Genomic DNA, 17,703 nt, shown 5'->3' with positions numbered 1-17,703 from the left:
GCTCAACATTATTAATCATTAGAGAAATGCAAATCAAAACTACAATGAGGTATCATCTCACGCCGGTCAGCATGGCCATCATCAAAAAATCTAGAAACAGTAAATACTGGAGAGGGTGTGGAGAAAAGGGAACACTCTTGCACTGTTGGTGGGAATGTAAATTGATACAGCCACTATGGAGAACAGTATGGAGGTTCCTTAAAAAACTAAAAATAGAACTACCATACGACCCAGCAATCCCACTACTGGGCATATACCCTGAGAAAACCATAATTCAGAAAGAGCCATGTACCAAAATATTCATTGCAGCTCTGTTTACAATAGCCAGGACCTGGAAGCAACCTAGCTGTCCATCATCGGATGAATGGATAAAGAAGATGTGGCACATATATACAATGGAATATTACTCAGCCATAAAAAGAAATGAAATGGAGGTATTTGTAATGAGGTGGATGGAGTTAGAGTCTGTCATACAGAGTGAAGTAAGTCAGAAAGAGAAAAAGAAATACAGTATGCTAACACATATATATGGAATCTAAGGGGAAAAAAAAGGTCATGAAGAACCTAGTGGCAAGACGGGAATAAAGACACAGACCTACTAGAGAATGGACTTGAGGATATGGGGAGGGGGAGGGGTGAGATGTGACAGAGTGAGAGAGTGTCATGGACATATATACACTACCAAATGTAAAATAGATAGCTAGTGGGAAGCAGCCACATAGCACAGGGAGATCAGCTCGGTGCTTTGTGACCACCTAGAGGGGTGGGATAGAGGGAGATGCAAGAGGGAAGAGATATGGGAACATATGTATATGTATAACTGATTCACTTTGTTATAAAGCAGAAAGTAACACACCATTGTAAAGCAATTATACTTCAATAAAGATGTTTAAAAAAAAAAAAAAACTAGGGTCAGCAGGCAGAGACCCAAAATTACAGAGACACCTCTGTATTAATTTTCTATCGCTGCTGTAACAAATTACTGAAGATTTCGTGGCTGTATTAAAGCAATACCCATTTATTAGCTCATGGTTCCATGGGTCAGAAGTCCAGGAGGCTCCATGATGTTCTCTGTCCAGGGTCTCTGTCCCGGGCTGGGTTCCTATCCGGAGAGTCTGGGAAGAATACATATCCAAACTCATTCAGTTGGCTACAGAATCCAGTCCCTGCAGTTGTAGGTCCTGGCATGAAGTCGTCTGCATCTCAGGACCACCAAGGATGCACGACATCCTTCTCACGCTGCTGCATCTCTCCCACAGACTCTTCTGCTTTCCTCTGTGACTTGAAAAAGATCAAGTGACTAAACAGAGCCCATTCAGAGCACACACACACACACACACACACACACATCCGTGTATTAGTTTGCTCTGACAAAACACCAGGAACTGAAGGGCTTCAACAACAGACACTGATTTTCTCACAGACTTTTTTTTATCACTTCTGTGCACATCTGCATCCAAATATCCGAGTCTTATAAGGACACCCATCAGATTGCATTAGGACCCCACTCTAATGACTTCATTTTAACTTGATTACCTCTTTAAAGACACCTTCTCCAAATACAATCACATTATTCTGAGGTCCTGGGGGTTAGGACTCCAACACTGGAATTTGGGGGAGACATAATTCAGCCCATAGCACAGAGGAAGGGCGTACTCATTGGTCCAGCTCCCATCACTCACTTTTGACAGCTTTTGACCAATTCTAGGCACCCGTGAAACTGTCTTGAAAGCTGAGCTCCCATTTCCATCAGGAAGAGAAGCCCTTTTCCATCCTCACTCACACCGCAGGTATCTCCCCTCTTTGTTCTTGCAAAAGGACCCTCTTTCTGTTGGGGACACGGGAAGCTCTTAAAGAGATGTGCCAGTCCAAGGAATAAATAAAAATAGACTAAACCCGAGTGCTTCGTAAGAGCTTGGCAAAAGACCTGAAACGGTTTCAATTATATAGTAGTGCACGTTTCTTGAGAAGTGGGGCAATTTGTACTTGAGTTATTCTCTGATGTCAGATTATAGTACAAGCAAAGCAATTAGCTTGAAAAGCGTTAGGAGAAAGCACAGGAACAAAGGTAGATACCGACAGCCGGGAAGGCAGTCTCGAGTATGCAAATGCAAAGTCCAAGGGCAACAATCAATAGCCCTTGTTTGTGTCAACAATAGATGGATTTGCATAATTGCAGATGGGAATCTTAGGTTCCTGTGTCAGATGGGTGGTTGAGTTCTGTCCTTCCTAGGAATGAGGCCGCTGACCCCCCATGGACAAGGCAAGGGCTATGAGCCATTGCTCCCACAGTGGGATCAAATTGGCATAATTCCATGTAGACTCATACTTTGGGAACTTCAGCCACTTAAGTCACTTCAGACACCCATCACATTCATGCTTTTGGACACATTCAAAATTCACTTGCCTTTCAAGTCTATCATATCATATCATATTGATTTTATTCCTTAATCTTTACTAAGGGTAAATGAAGACTGTTTAATACGATTTACGTAAATCTGGAAAAAAGAAACAAACTAACCAGGTCTTAAGATTTTTGTCACTGTGTGTTTTTGCACAGAATAATGTTAGACCTTTATCAGATGCTCAGTGAAATCGATTCTATAACGCAGCAGCATTCTCCTTTGTAGAAACCAAGGAGGGGTGAAAAATGGGATGCTTAGCATGCTGTTAGGACTTTGAAAAGAGAGACTGTCTCAGTAAACAGACGAAGAAAAAGGTTCCTGTGAAAGACAGTGTTATTTTGAGTAAAGTAAACAAGTTGGAGGAGGTAGGCGATTGGAATCCACTTGGTGTTGAAATGACTTAGTCTTATATGCTATGTCCATACCGGTTCCATCAAGCCCTTTGTAATAACTTCGAAGCCCAGGCAATCTTACATGGAAGAGACACAAGACAGCTTCCGGGCACTGAAGGTGCATATTTCCAGGTATTCTGCATACCTGTTTGCAAGGCATCCGCTCTTCCTTTTTGCCTGTACCCATGCAGCACCCACCCACATTCCCTGGAATGCCAAAGCAACACTCTAATGAATATGCCTTTCATTCTTAGTCATGGACCCTGTCTACACAGCCTATGACTTGTCCTCCTCTATTTCCTCATCAGCTTGTTCACCTCTCTGCCTTTGGGGTTACACAGAGCAGTGTCTAAGCCACCAGAGAAGTTCCTTTAAGTAAAATCAAGGAAAAGACCTCTTTTGATCATTTCACTACTTCCTCCACCGCCAAGATGCACTTTCGGCAACGGGGAAATAGAGCATCGCTCTCCAGAGGTCAAGGTGGGACCAGGTCCCTTGTCACAAGCCAGTGCCCCTGTTAAAACCTCAGAGCTCTGAAGACTGGCAAATTCCATCAGGGGGAAGACTTACTGTCCTGGAATCAGCAGAGCATTCATTAGAGTAGCAGTTTCTAATCTCACCCTGTCATCAGCCTAGTTGAAACAGGACCCTGAGGGAATGTAGGAAAGGACAGAGACCAGAGAAAAAGATTCCAGGATGGGAAAACATGGCTTTTGGGGGTCTCTGAGCTGTTTATGGACAGTACTCAAGGCACAGACCCTGGCTCATGAAATGAAGGGGAATGACAGAAAAGACAAATTCTATTTGTGCCATAATCTTGACATTCTTTTTTTTTAGACTTGTTTATTATTTATTTATTTATTTTTGGCTGTGTCTGGTCTTCGTTGCAGCACGTGGGATCTTCGTTGAGGCATGCGGGATCTTTCATTGCAGTGCGCGGGCTTCTCTCTAGTTGTGGCGCACGGGTTCCAGGGCGCGTGGGCTCTAGTTGAGGCGCGCTGGCTCAGTAGTTGTGGTGCATGAGCTTAGTTGCTCCGCAGCATGTGGGATCCTAGTTCCCCGACCAGGGATCGAACCTGCATCCCCTGCATTGGAAGGTGGATTCTTTACCACTGGACCACCAGGGAAGTCTCAATCTTGACATTCTTTAAGGGATCCTCAAATTGTCTCTCTCTCCAAGGTGATGCAATCATTTAATTTTCACGAATAAAAGTTTTGAATAAGCTAAACTTTTTTTCTAAACTTGACACAAATAATTCAAGTGTTTCCAAGCAGTAATTCTGTTCAAAGAAATAGTTCTCTTTATGCAAAATCAGATTTCTTGAAAAAGAAAGCCAGGTCCATTGTCCAGATTAAACAATTCTAACTCATTTTATGCTCTTTTTTTCCCTTTATCCTTTTAAAATTACTATTATTTTAATTTAAAATGAGATTGGTAAAACATCATGCTGTAAAACAAATGCTGTCAATAGACATTATTATCACAAAACAGGAATTTTAAAAAAAGGTGATTATGAGATCTACAGCTTGCTTAAAAATAGTAGCAAAAAATAGTTCAAAGCTTCTGTTGTTTGCTCCTGGATGTTTTGTGGAAAAGTGTTTTATCTGCCCCAAACTATGCAGCTTGGGCTTATTTCTATTGTGTTTGTTGTCAGATTTTTGTCTACTGGATTTCTTAAAATTGAAAAGAGGATTATACTATATTTATAATTGCACCTAAAAATATAGCAGTTGAAAGTTTTTTATCTCTATTTGGGGATAAAAGACATCACTTGGAGGATATTCTCTGCATAAATTCATATTTTCTTCTATTTTCTACTGAGATCAACTCTTCCCTCTTTCCATGAAGCCTGTCTTAATTTTCCCCATTTGGTCATGATGCTAATTCTACCTGAGTCCTCAACCTTGTGTACTGAAATGACAGCTGTGTTTAATACTGGAATTTAACATGTCAAAATAGCTTCACTCCAAAAAGATGACTTTTCTGTGTATTGACTTTGGAGAGTCAGTTCTGAGTGCCACTTATTTTTAATTGCTAGTGATACTGGGAGTGTTTATAAATGCTCAAGACATTTTTAACTGTAGTTCCTTATTGTTCAGACATACCAGGAACCGTGTATCACTCCAAAGACCTCCATCCTACCCTCTAAGGGTTTCTGAGTTGATGAAACCCATTGTAGCCTTTTATTAAGCAAGAAAGGGTTCAACTACTTCAGAACTCATGATGTCAGGAGTTTTAATAACCTCCCAGGAAAAGATGTTTCCAAATAGGGTTTCTAGTGGATGCTAATCTCCGAGACCAGCCAGAGATTTTTGGAATGCCCATTTATGCCCTGTAAATTATGTATAGATAAATGCTGAGTCTAAAGTTGTCATCCACAGAAAGCATTATGGAGTACTGCCTTCCTAATAATGTCCCCCAAAGATCCTTTAGGCACAGTAAGCTAGGTCATATGACAGTATCTAACCACTCTGAAATCTCCTTGGTGTGAAACACGGGTTTATTTCTTCTTCACACTCTCCCCAGTGTGGTTGGCAGAGAGAGTCTGCTCACCCTTGTGACTCAGAGCCCCGACTGATGGAGGCTTTGCAATCTTGTGATGGCCTCGGTCATCTCAGCATGAGGCTTCGTAGTAGCAGATACCTAAAGAGGCAAGCACAGGTGATGCCTTCAGCCCAGAAGCGATGTCCATCCATCACTTCCGCTTGTGTTTCATCATGAAAAGTCTGAAGTAGTCACGTGAGCAAGTCTACCTTCAAAGGCATGGCCTTTTCCCTCCATGTTCCCAGAAACAGAGGAGAAGCAGATACTGGAATATTTATAATGCTTACCACCCGGGGCAAGGAGCACTGAGCATGCCTGTACCATGATGGTAAGCAAAACACGAGTGTCCTGAAGCCCCCTAGTTCATTTTTTTTAAAGACCATTCATGTATTTCTCTGAATTAATTCAACTCACTTGTAGAGAGAGATGCTGAACCGTACAAAATTGCCATGGCTGAATCTTGGCAATGCCGTACGGTTCGGCATACTAATATTTAGGGAATGGTGGAAATAGGTCTAAAGTCGACTTCATTATTTAAGTGATTCTGATTCTGCATTTTGGGAAAGCACGAGTGTGACAATGGCAACTTTACAAGGGAGACACTGGGAGAAAGTTGAGAATAATCATCCCCATTTTCCATCCCCTTCTCAAGAAACTGGACACTTATTTGTATTTGCTTTAAGGAAGTCACATTTTGTGACCAACCCCAGGAAAGTGAGAGAAGAGAGGAACAAAATCTAGATGCATGTTGCGATCTAATTCTCTTACAATTTCCCATCTTTATTTTTGGTTTCATCTCCTTTCCCTCTACCTCACTTCACCTCTTGGAGAGCGGATACAGACTGCTTTGTTTCACGTGGAAGTTCCATTCCAACAGGATGTTTTTCCTGCCCAGTTATGTGGAGACTGGCTATTGTGGTGACTGAACCAATTATGCTTTCAGGAGACAGATGCAGACAAGATCTCTCCAGGGGAAAATGGAGCTCAGTTGGACACAGATTACAGGGTCTGTTTCCAAAGGATAAATTGTGTGTTGACCATCTCGTTCAGTGTCATATAATCCTCTTTCAAAAGTACCACAGCATGAAACATTTCCAAAGTTTTTCAAATTATAATAGCAATTGTGTTATTTTTTTTACACCATTGTATCTCAACATTGTTACTGAAACCAAAAATGTATCTCAAAAGAAAAGAGTAGCAAAAGATGTTAGGCGAGGTTTGCTTTTACTATACTCTAAATGTCAGTATTGAAATGAAAATGTTCACATTCAAAACACAGTCACTTTGCATGGATCATGACATTGTGACCAGGTGATGCAAATTAGATCGTCCAGTTAATCCTGCAGGTATTTATAATCCTTTGGTCCAAAAGGCCAGCATCTTCTGGTGTGGTTATTGATGCTGAGGGTCCAAGGTGGTGTACAGGGTTGATCTATTACAAGTTGACAGTTTGTAGCACAAATTCCCAAAGAAGCATCAATTCAAGGGCTTATTATGCAGGTTTTTCACATATGTAAGGGCATATGGCTAAGGTTACCAAGTGGATGCTTCTGAAGATATTAACAAGAAACAAAAATAAAATATGTGGAAGGAGAAAAAAGGCTACTATATTCATTTTAGTTGTCCATGTTCAGGAATGGCAGATAGAAATGGGCCTTCCTGAGCTTGTAGACTAAAGTTCATACTTGGCACATGGGTGGATTTAAATGTTTATTTCTAATTTATTAATATAGAGCTTCATTTTACTCAAGAAGTCATAAGAGGAGTCCAAACTCCTTGGATGTCATTCCTACCTGGAAACATAAAGGACACAGCTAACTTGAAAGGGTTAATGACATGCATTCATAAATTTGGCATGTTTTCCAATGCCTTTTAGGTAATGAATCTCTCAGTAATGACTGAGTCCATATCACATTTGCGTGACCAGACCAATGTCCCCTAATGACTCAGTCTAGTGGGCTTTTCTATAATCACGTGCATTCCTGTCTTAGGGTTTCTGGCATCTCTTGTTTTGTAAAAGCTGAAGCCATGCATGCACATGCTCAGACAAGGAGAGGAATACTTATAACAAATACTTGTCACTGCAGCCTTCTTGAAATATTATTGTTTCAAAGACAGCAACTTTTGAAATATTTCTCCAACTCCCAGTCTCTTTTCAGTCAATATGTTCATGTCTTTCAGTCATTTTTTTCCTTAACTACATGCATTTCTGAGTGTCTATGTTCGCTGATTGACCTCCTTGCAAAAAATTCTCTTTATGTGTATTTCTGAGTATATACGGTCAGTGATTGACCTTACCATAAAATATTCTTTTATAAGATTAAAAATGATCTTCCTGATAGACTATGCAAATCTAAAGTGACTCAATTAGCTTTTCTTAGTTCTTATCAATTTTATTGCCCAATTTAAGAAGTTTTTAATTTCCTCTCACAGCTTTTCAAGGGCTATGGCCATAGGATAGGTTCCTGCCTCTATTTGCAATGTAGTAGCTTTCAAGAAGTAAACCCATTTCTTGAAATGACTCAATATACTCAGTGGTGTGGATAAAAATCAGTTTTCCTAACTTCCCTCCTCTTTCTTGATGGAAAACAAATACAGAAAATATCTAGTATTCCCATAACATGTATACGCCCAATATTAAAGACGTATATTAACTGTCTAACAACTAATAATTATCAGCACTCAAGTGAGATGGGTTATTTGGGTTCAAAAAATAATCATGATATCTACACTACCAAATGTAAAATAGCTAGCTAGTGGGAAGCAGCTGCATAGCACAGGGAGATCAGCTCGGTGCTTCGTGACCACCTAGAGGGGTGGGATAGGGAGGGTGGGAGGGAGACGCAAGAGAGAGGGGATATGGGGATACATGTATACATACAGCTGATTCACTTTGTTATACAGCAGAAACTAACACACCACTGTAAAGCAATTATACTCCAATAAAGATGTTAAAAAAAATAATGAGGAAAAACAGGTTAGTAAGAATGGAACTCCTCACAAGATTGGTACACAATATTGCATGATTTCCACGAATGGATGAACTCAATCTTGCCATCAGAGAAAAGGTGTAGAAAGTATTAGAAAGCAGGAGAGTATATACGTCTTGTGACGGAATCTTGGAGCAGGGAGGGTGAAAAGTTTATGTTATTTTCTTCCCGAATTCACGATACCACCGGGACTCCATTCTACAAACCAACATAGCTCAGCTAACGTACAATCAATATTTCTGAGTGCCTACTGTGTGCGAGGGACTGTTCTAGCTACTGGGAATATCAAAGAAAGTCCTGCCTGCATGTATTCATATATTTAATATTCTGGTCAGGAAAGAGACAATAACACAGATACCGATATGGATATAGATATGATGAGAAGGGGTGTGATGAGAGCTGAGCTGGGGCGTAGGACGGCCATTTTGTATAAATTTTCAACATATATTGCCGTTTTATAAACTGGATGAAAGTCTCTGCAAGAAGGGGAGTTTTGAGAGAAGCACTGAAGCACAGAAAGAACAACATGTCTCTCCATCCGCACAAAGGAAACAGTGCCATTGGCATACTTGAAGGTGTATGGGTGAGGAAAAGGTACAGCGGGGTCCTTTGGGCAGAACACACACAGAAATCAGGATGCTGGCAGTCTAGAAGGGAAACCTTAAAAAGGAGGTCTGTGGCTTGATCTGGAGGCTCAGAACGCAAAGGAAACGTGGTACGCGATTGCGTAAGGACGGTTGTTCAAGACTAAAAGGATGGACTTGACTAAATCAGCCCTAAAAAGTGGGGGATGGTTGAGTGAAACAGAACACATGAGACCAGACTGAATGACAGCCAGGTGCCTTGATTCCACCTGTACCCCCTCCCTTGCCTCTCCCCATCAGTTCCTGCAGCCTACATTCAGATGGGAGCTTCTCTATCGCTCAAAAAAGAAAAAAGAACATCTCTTTGCCGCGCTCCCTCAGATGTGTTCTTCCCCCTTTATCTGGCTCCTTATACCATCCCAATGGGAAGAAGAGCATATACACTCTCCGTGCCTGACTATGGTCACCACCCACTCCCTGCTTAACCCCTAGCCCTTGAGCCTTCTCTCTAGAGCTCTGACCAAATATATCTCAAAACTCACCCTTGACCTGCCCACTCACACACCCAGCTGGCCTTCCCAACACTCTCCCTTTCTTCTGTTCACCTGTGCCTTCTGTATCCGTTTTTCCTCCCGTGGATTCAAGCTCAGCACCTTTGGAGTCCTGGCTTGCTTCTTCCCTCTGAAGGATCTTTTTCTTTCTTTTCATCTTCTACTTGCTCCACTGAAATCATGTGTTTCCTTCTCCTTATTCAATATTTTATTTGCCTGTGTAGAGAACCCTCACTTCATCATGATCCCTGTACCTTCTGGGGCCTGCCACATTCGTTTTCTATTGCTGTTGTAACAGATAGGCCCGAAGTTAGGACCTGAGAGCATTTATTAGCTCATGGTTGTGTAGTTCAGAAGTCTGGGTAGGTTCAGATGGCCACGGTCAAGGCCGATAGAAAGGTATTGGCTGACCTGGGCTTTTATCCAGAGGCTCTCAGAAAGAATGGCTTCCAGGTTCATTGAGGTGGTTGGCAGAATCCAGCTCCTTGGGCTTCTAGGACTGAGGTCCCAGTTTCCTCACTGGCTGTCCTCTGGGGTTGCTCTAAGTTTTTAGAGGCTGCCTGCACCTTCATCACATTGTCTGCTCCATCGTCACACCAGGAACAGCACCGTGTCCCCTTCGCACGCTTCAACTCCCTGAGGCTTCCCGTTCTGCCATATCTCTTTCTCTTCCAAATTCTCTGCTTCTAAGGGCTCCTGTGATTCCACGGGACCCACCCTGCTAAACCAGGAGGATAATCACCCTACTTAAGGCCGGCTGATGAGTAACCTTAATTACATCCACAGAGCCCCTTTTTGCCACATAACATAATACAACCATGGGCACAAAACCAAAGCTTGAAGGTCATGGGGGCCACCGTTCTGCCTAGCACACGCACAGACCACCTCCACCTGTGCATCTAAGTTGCTCCTCAAATTCAACATGTCCCCAAATGCCTTCTCTTTCAAAATCATCTGTCCTTCCTTTTTAAAAAATATTTGTGATGGCACCACTATTCATCACTTTTCCTCTCCCTCAACTTGTACATTTCTCAGCATCAGAGCCATAACGTGGTGTGATCGTCTGCCTGTCCATCATTTTCTTGTCCGGCTCATTGAGAAAACGATCACGTCTTTGTGCCGCATCGGTATCGATAAGCAGGGCTCCTCCTGGCCAGAAGTGGCCCAGGGCTACAGCCCTGCTCTACCATCCCCTTGGTAGAGTGGGTCAACATCTCAGTATCACCTCTCTCCATATGACGATGTTCTGATGATTCATAGACGACCAGCATCAGCACCACCTTGGAGCTTATTAGAAACGCAGAGTCTCAGGCCCATCCCTGATCTTCTGAATCCAAATCTAACATAATCCCCTGCTGATACTAAGACAGAGCTATAGAAAGAGGCCTTATGCCTGAGGTCTGGGAAGCTCCGTCCTCACCTTCACTGTGCTGCAAGGAAGTTTTCATGCCGAAACTATAACTACCCATGCAGATTCCTGATCTCTCTTTTCTGGATTCTGACATGCTATCTCTTTATCTCCTTTAGATATGAGTATGCGGCGTTGCCATTCCTGACCCTCGCAATCAATCCATTACCGAATTCTCACTCACTGATTGTGTGTCCATCACAAACACCATCTAAAGGTTGATTCTTCCTCAAGGTTCTTTGAACGCCATTGACAGTGAGCTTAATCTTGCTGGATAATCACAGATGTTTGGTGAATTTCTCATACATGCTCTTTCCCTAGACATGCTTTGTTAGGTCTGATTAGCTGTCTACCTTATATGAACAGCAAGTACACACCAATCATGCCAAATGATATATTTCTATGTGGTCTCGTATTCTTTTGTTTCCATAATTCATATTGTTCTTTATCAGTGTTCATACTCATTTTCCCAGATGAATGACTGCCTGCTTAACATAAATATTTGTTATTGCTATTTGTTGTTAAATGTCCAAGGTGCAATTGAGTTTGATTTCTTCTTCATTTTGGGGAGGCAAGGGAAGGACTGAATTTTAATCAGTGAGTTACATCTGTATAGGAACATGAATCTTAGAATTAAGTAGTTTATGGTGATGAATAGTATAACACTGAACAGTCACCATCCTCTGTATTCCATTTTTCTTGTGTATTTAAAAAAATAGGATTTAATTGCAAATGCCTGGAATTATGACACAGATTGTTTTCTATCGATATCCTTTAGTGATTAATATTTAATTTTAATATTAATGTTTTTTCTAGTCTCAGCAATTAGCATTATTAGCATTATTTCAAATCTTAAACTCCATGAATGGTACACCTTCTTACAACTGTTAATTAAATGTCATTTTTCAAGGTAAGAAATGTGTACTGTGGACTTCCCTGGTGGCGCAGTGGTTAAGAATCCACCTGCCAATGCAGGGGACACAGGTTCGAGCCCTGGTCCGGGAAGATCCCACATGCCGCGGAGCAACTAAGCCCGTGCGCCACAACTACTGAGCCTGTGCTCTAGAGCCCGCGAGCCACAACTACTGAGCCCGCATGCCACAACTACTGAAGCCCGCACACCTAGAGCCCGTGCTCTGCAACAAGAGAAGCCACCACAATGAGAAGCCTGCACACCACAACGAAGAGTAGCCCCTGCTCGCCGCAACTAGAGAAAGCCCGCATGCAGCAACAAAGATGCCACGCAGCCAAAAATAAATAAATAAATAAATTTATTTTTAAAGAAAAGAAATGTGTACTGTAATTCCATTGCTAAAATGTATAATCACGTTATCGTTTGCAAATATAGAAGCAACTATAGAAGGACAAAAAAAGAATGAATAAATACATGTATTAATTTTTTTCTTAATAAATGTATTCATTTATTCAGATTTCATTTTTATTCTAAGCCTCCCAAGCAGGTATGCTTCCCTTGGTTGGATACTATTATAATTCAGTCAACATTAACATTTTATTGGGTACTAGGAGGATTAAAAAATTAATAATTAAGACATGGAGGGACTTCCCTGGTGGCACAGTGGTTAAGAATCCGCCTGCCAATGCAGGGGACACGGGTTCGATCCCTGGTCCGGGAAGATCCCACATGCCGTGGAGCAGCTAAGCCCGTGCGCCACAACTACTGAGCCTGTGCTCTAGAGCCTGCGAGCCACAAATACTGAGCTGATGCGCCGTAACTACTGAAGCCCACGTGCTTTAGGGCCTGCATGCTGCAACTACTGAGCCCGTGTGCCACAACTACTGAAGGCCACGTGCCTAGAGCCCGTGCTCCGCAACAAGAGAAGCCACCGCAATGAGAAACCCGCACACCGCAACGAAGAGTAGCCCCTGCTCGCCACAACTAGAGAAAGCCCGCACACAGCAACGAAGACACAACACACTCAAAAAAATAAAAATTAAAAAAAATAAATAAAAATTTTAAAAAAAGAAAAAAAAGTTTGCCTATAAATCAATGGCAAATAAACCCTGCATAATATATAATCTGCTGACATAAAACTGGAACATTATAAAGTTTAATGAAAAGATATTCATTAATTCCCATGGAATTTTCCCCCTTTCCTGCATTATTTAGTTTCTTGGAATTCTCATAAAAAAAAAACATGGAAAATTCGTATTCTGAATTTTTAGTAATAGCAGAAGTTGGGTCGCAAGCAAAGGATGTGAACTCTCTGTTTTTAAGTGTTGCTGTAAGAATGAAACATTCTCTTAGATCCTGGGAAATCCACAATTAACACCAGCATGTAAATGTATCATGTTTTCTATCTCTTCCTTTTTATATCCCTGCAGAAACTGATGCCATGGGTCCATTTTCGAATCCTGCAGTGGCTAGGATGCCATGTGCTTTAGAGAGGAATGGGAAGGGATTTGATTGTGCGGACTTGAGGTATGCAACAGTCTTACTTTCTTCCCATTGGGCTTAGAGGCGATTTATTTCATGGCCTCTTGAGACATTTTTATAGTCAGAGTTGCTAATGTTTTTTGCCTTTTAGCCTTTTTCTATGGCCTTTCTTGACATCCGCATAGCGATGGTTGGGTTGTCCATCTTTGTACATTTCTGCCATTTTTCAGCACAGGGTCACCTTGCTGACGTCTTTCCTAATTCTGCATCACTTGCTGCCTTATCACAGCCTCTTGCACAAATGTGTATTGCTTGGAAAGGAGGTGAGAGAGATGGTGACAGAAATGACAACTCTGACCACAGAAGAGGAGGTATCAAAGGTGTCTAGGTAGAAATAGATCAAAGGCAATGGAAGGAACACACACTGTAGAACAAATAAATATTTTCAACCTCATTCTATATACATCATGTACATACTCTCATCATTCCAAGTAACGGAATGTTTTAGGAAGCACCAAACAGGGAACAAAAACAGCATTCTGTCCACAGCATTTAAAAACTGTGGTTTTCAAGACCACTTCTGTTTTTTGTGGGGGGGGGGGGGAGCACAATGCGTGGCTTGTGGGATCTTAGTTCCCTGACCAGGGATTGAACCCGTGCGCCCTCGGCAGTGAAAGAATGGAGTCCTAACCACTGGATCACCAGGGAACTCTCCTCAAGACGATTTCTGAGACCACGTTTACGTGAACATTTTCCGGTACCAGCAGTTTTATTCACCATATTTGAAGCCAAGGAGCCTTGCCCGATGGCTTAAAAAAAATGGGACATTAAGCTTTTGACAAGAGACTGAACTAGAGGAAATTTTTGCTCACCGTCTGGGACAGAAAGTATGAACACACATACATGCACCTCTTAAGTATTAGAAGTGGGTTAAATAAAATAATTATTAGGTACTGGAAGGACCTTCTACCTAACTAAATATGTTACATTCTTTTCCTTTCCCTAGGAATAGTTATTTTCACTTGTGGTGCAACTGTTTCCTTGAGCCTGTAACTCAAGGGTTTGAAAAGTGCATAACTGTAAGCCTTTCCCTGCATCGTTGATATTAAATGGACATTTGCAGGGAAGAAAAGTCTTAATACTTTCAGTCAGAAAACTGGTACTTTCAGACATTTCATAAGAAGGTCCTGCAAATATGCATGTAACTTCATTCCAAGCTGGTGCTGAAGAAACCTTTTACACTTGGGTAGAAACACAGGATTTAAGAGAAAGAGTTTCCAAAAACAGTAATTTCATCACACTGTGCTTGGCTGTTCTAGCTTTCTCTCCTGTTAGTCTAACACTTTATGTCTTGGCTTAAACCATATTATTTAACAAAAACATGCACATGCCTGAATTTTCCCATGGTTCTCCTTGTAAAGTTTTTACTGGGAAGTGAGGATGGTTGGAAGAAAGGCTAATTATTTTCTCCATGTGCTGGATTCGTCAGAATGACAGCAACATTTTGGTTTTGAATAGTTCTTCTTTGCTTCTAGAACGTACCTCTTTGGTCTTCCATCTGTTCTTCATCCTTACTTTCATTGGAACAAAACTGAATCTCTCCCTATCTCTAAGGCCCCTCAGACTAGCCCTTTTCGAAGCAAATTCCTAGTCCTTAGACTACTACAAAAATTCAATAAATAGTAACTTTTTATTAACAAATAGTATGCATTTGCTTTGTGAACATACAAGTTACATGTTCTCCACGGAAATGAGCACTCAAACAAGCTTTATACTCTATAACTGAGAAGAATCACGTCTGAAGTACAGCTACCTTTGAAACTCATATTTTACTCAACATCCACTTTTAGGGTTGAAGGGCAAATGTACAGGGCAGTCAGTGCTTACAAAGCGAAGTATAGCCAGCATTCTCTCCCCAAAACAGGCTCGAAGAGACATAAGCTTAAAATACTGTTCTACTCAGCCAGAAAAAAGAATTAAATAATGCCATTTACTGCAACATGGATGGACCTAGAGATGATCATACTAAGTGAAGTAAGTCAGAAAGAGAAAGACAAATATGGTATGATATCACTTACATGTGGAATCTAAAATATGAGACAATGAACTTATCTCTGAAACAGAAACAGACTCACAGACATAGAGAACAGACTTGTGGTTACCAAGGGGGAAGAGGGGTGAGGAGGGAAGGATTGGGAGTTTGGGTTTAGCAGATGCAAACTATTGTATATAGAGAATGGATAAACAACAAGGTCCTACTGTATAGCACAGGGAACTATATTCAATATCCTGGGATAAACCATAACGGAAAAGAATATAAAAAATAATGTCTATATATGTATAACTGCGTCACTTTGCTGTACAGCAGAAATTAACACAAAATTGTAAATCAACTATACTTCAATAAAAAAATAAATTTAAAAAAAGGTCGTTCTATTATCACACAATGTTTACAACATTTTATTCTGACCCATGTTTTTTTTTTGCATGGATTTTTCTGAAGCCATTGTGTCAAAGGTACTCTATCTCTGACCTCTGTAAACAGACATGACAAATTGCTTCTACTATTTCTTTGTCATCCACAGCCCAACAAGCTTCCCTAAAAATGTAACGATAGCTTTCCAAATTCTCCATGACTTCCTGTGATCACCACACTTTGAGGATGAGGCATGATGGTTGGGAAGGGAAGAAGGACGATGGCTGTGTTCTCCTGCGTAGGTCTGATGGGCAGAAAAGTACTGCACATTCCCACGTCCTAAGATACTTTCACTAGGGCATTGCTGCATAATTATCTCTACTCAGCTTCCAACGTTTTCTTTCTTTGTCTGGGAACTGGTCTCCCTCTGATTTATTCTTGGAAGTTGAGAATAATTAAAAAGCCATTAGAGTTCTCTCTTTGCGATGACACTACATAAATTAAATCTCGGTGGTGTTGAAAAGCTACAACGTGACCTAGCCCTTCCAAAGTGTCACTTGATCTACAATTCAAATTTCATTTGTGTGAACAGGTCTCTTTCAAGTGTTGTTAATTCGAAACTCAAGGATTTGTATGTAAATAATGAAAACATATTACTTATTATGAATGTAAGCTTTAGATTCTCTTCAGTCTGGGGAAGATATTATTATTAATATATTAATGGGTAAAGAATAGTATTTCGTAAAGGACCTTTGAGAGTAAGGGGAATCTTGACTGGTATTTTAGAAGTTGAGTAGATGATTTTCTTGCATTATTTGGTGGGAGGTAGGTTCTTTTTTTTTGGCTGCTTTGGGTCTTCGTTGCTGTGTGCGGGCTTTCTTCTAGTTGCGGCGAGCGGGGGCTACTCTTCGTTGTGGTGCTTGGGCTTCTCATCGCGCTGGCTTCTTTTGTTGCGGAGCACGGGCTCTAGGCATGCGGGCTTCAGTAGTTGTGGCTCGCAGGCTCAGTAGTTGTGGTGCACGGGCTTAGTTGCTCCACGGCATGTGGGATCTTCCTGGACCAGGGCGCGAACCCGTGTCCCCTGCATTGGCAGGTGGATTCTTAACCACTGTGTCACCAGAGAAGTCTGGGAGGTAGGTTCTTAATTGTTATACTTCCTGTGAGTGTTTATCTAGACAAAGAGGATTGCTTTTATTGGTTTTCAAGTAGAAAGAGTTGGGGTCTGAATGAAATGAATTCAGCGTGATTATAGTAGCAGGCTATAAATAGAGTCCAAGAGAGCTTTCTCATAAGCGTGTACTCACTCTCCATCCCTCTCAGTTATCATGCTGAGCAGCAAAGACTCAAGAGTTCAACAAGAGATCATTTCTGCTTGACTGAATCACGTGGCCTCATACATACAGCAGCCCCACGAACAGAGCTGCAATATAAGATCAAGTACATAGGGGAATGGTAAGCCCAGGACGGCATGGGGACATGCGAGGAGACAAGTAACCAGCCCAGGAGACATTAAGAGTGAAGCCTCCCCGAAAGGCTAGGGCGAGGCTTTGAGGATGAGGAGGGATTAGCACAGGAAGAAAAGGCAGGGGAAATGTCTAAGTGAACACGGTCAGAGGCGGATAATCGTATAGAAATTGTATAGCAATCCATTGACAGGAGGAAGGTTCACCTGGGGCTTGAACCCCATGTTAAGGAGTTTGCAGCTTTATCTCAAAGGAAATTAGGAACGACTCCTGGATTTCAAGTAAAGGAATGACAAGGTTGATGGTTTCCAAAGATCCTTCTGGCTCCAGCACAGAGAGACAGACACACAGAAAGTGAAGAGAGAAAACTCTTGTTGTAACGAACATACTTCCACTAAGACGGTAGCAACGATGATGGAGAAAAGGGGGGAGATTCAAGAGACGTTGATCATGGATGCTATCAACTGTGGTGTCTGCCTGGGCTGAGAAGTAAAGACAGGGATGAGCTGAGATGATTCTGGGGTCCTGACTTAGGCAACCTGGGGCTGTGATGG

Source organism: Eubalaena glacialis, chromosome X (assembly GCF_028564815.1).
Source record: "Eubalaena glacialis isolate mEubGla1 chromosome X, mEubGla1.1.hap2.+ XY, whole genome shotgun sequence".
Lineage (NCBI taxonomy): Eukaryota > Metazoa > Chordata > Mammalia > Artiodactyla > Balaenidae > Eubalaena > Eubalaena glacialis.
Note: the sequence above shows the minus strand (reverse complement) of the source record.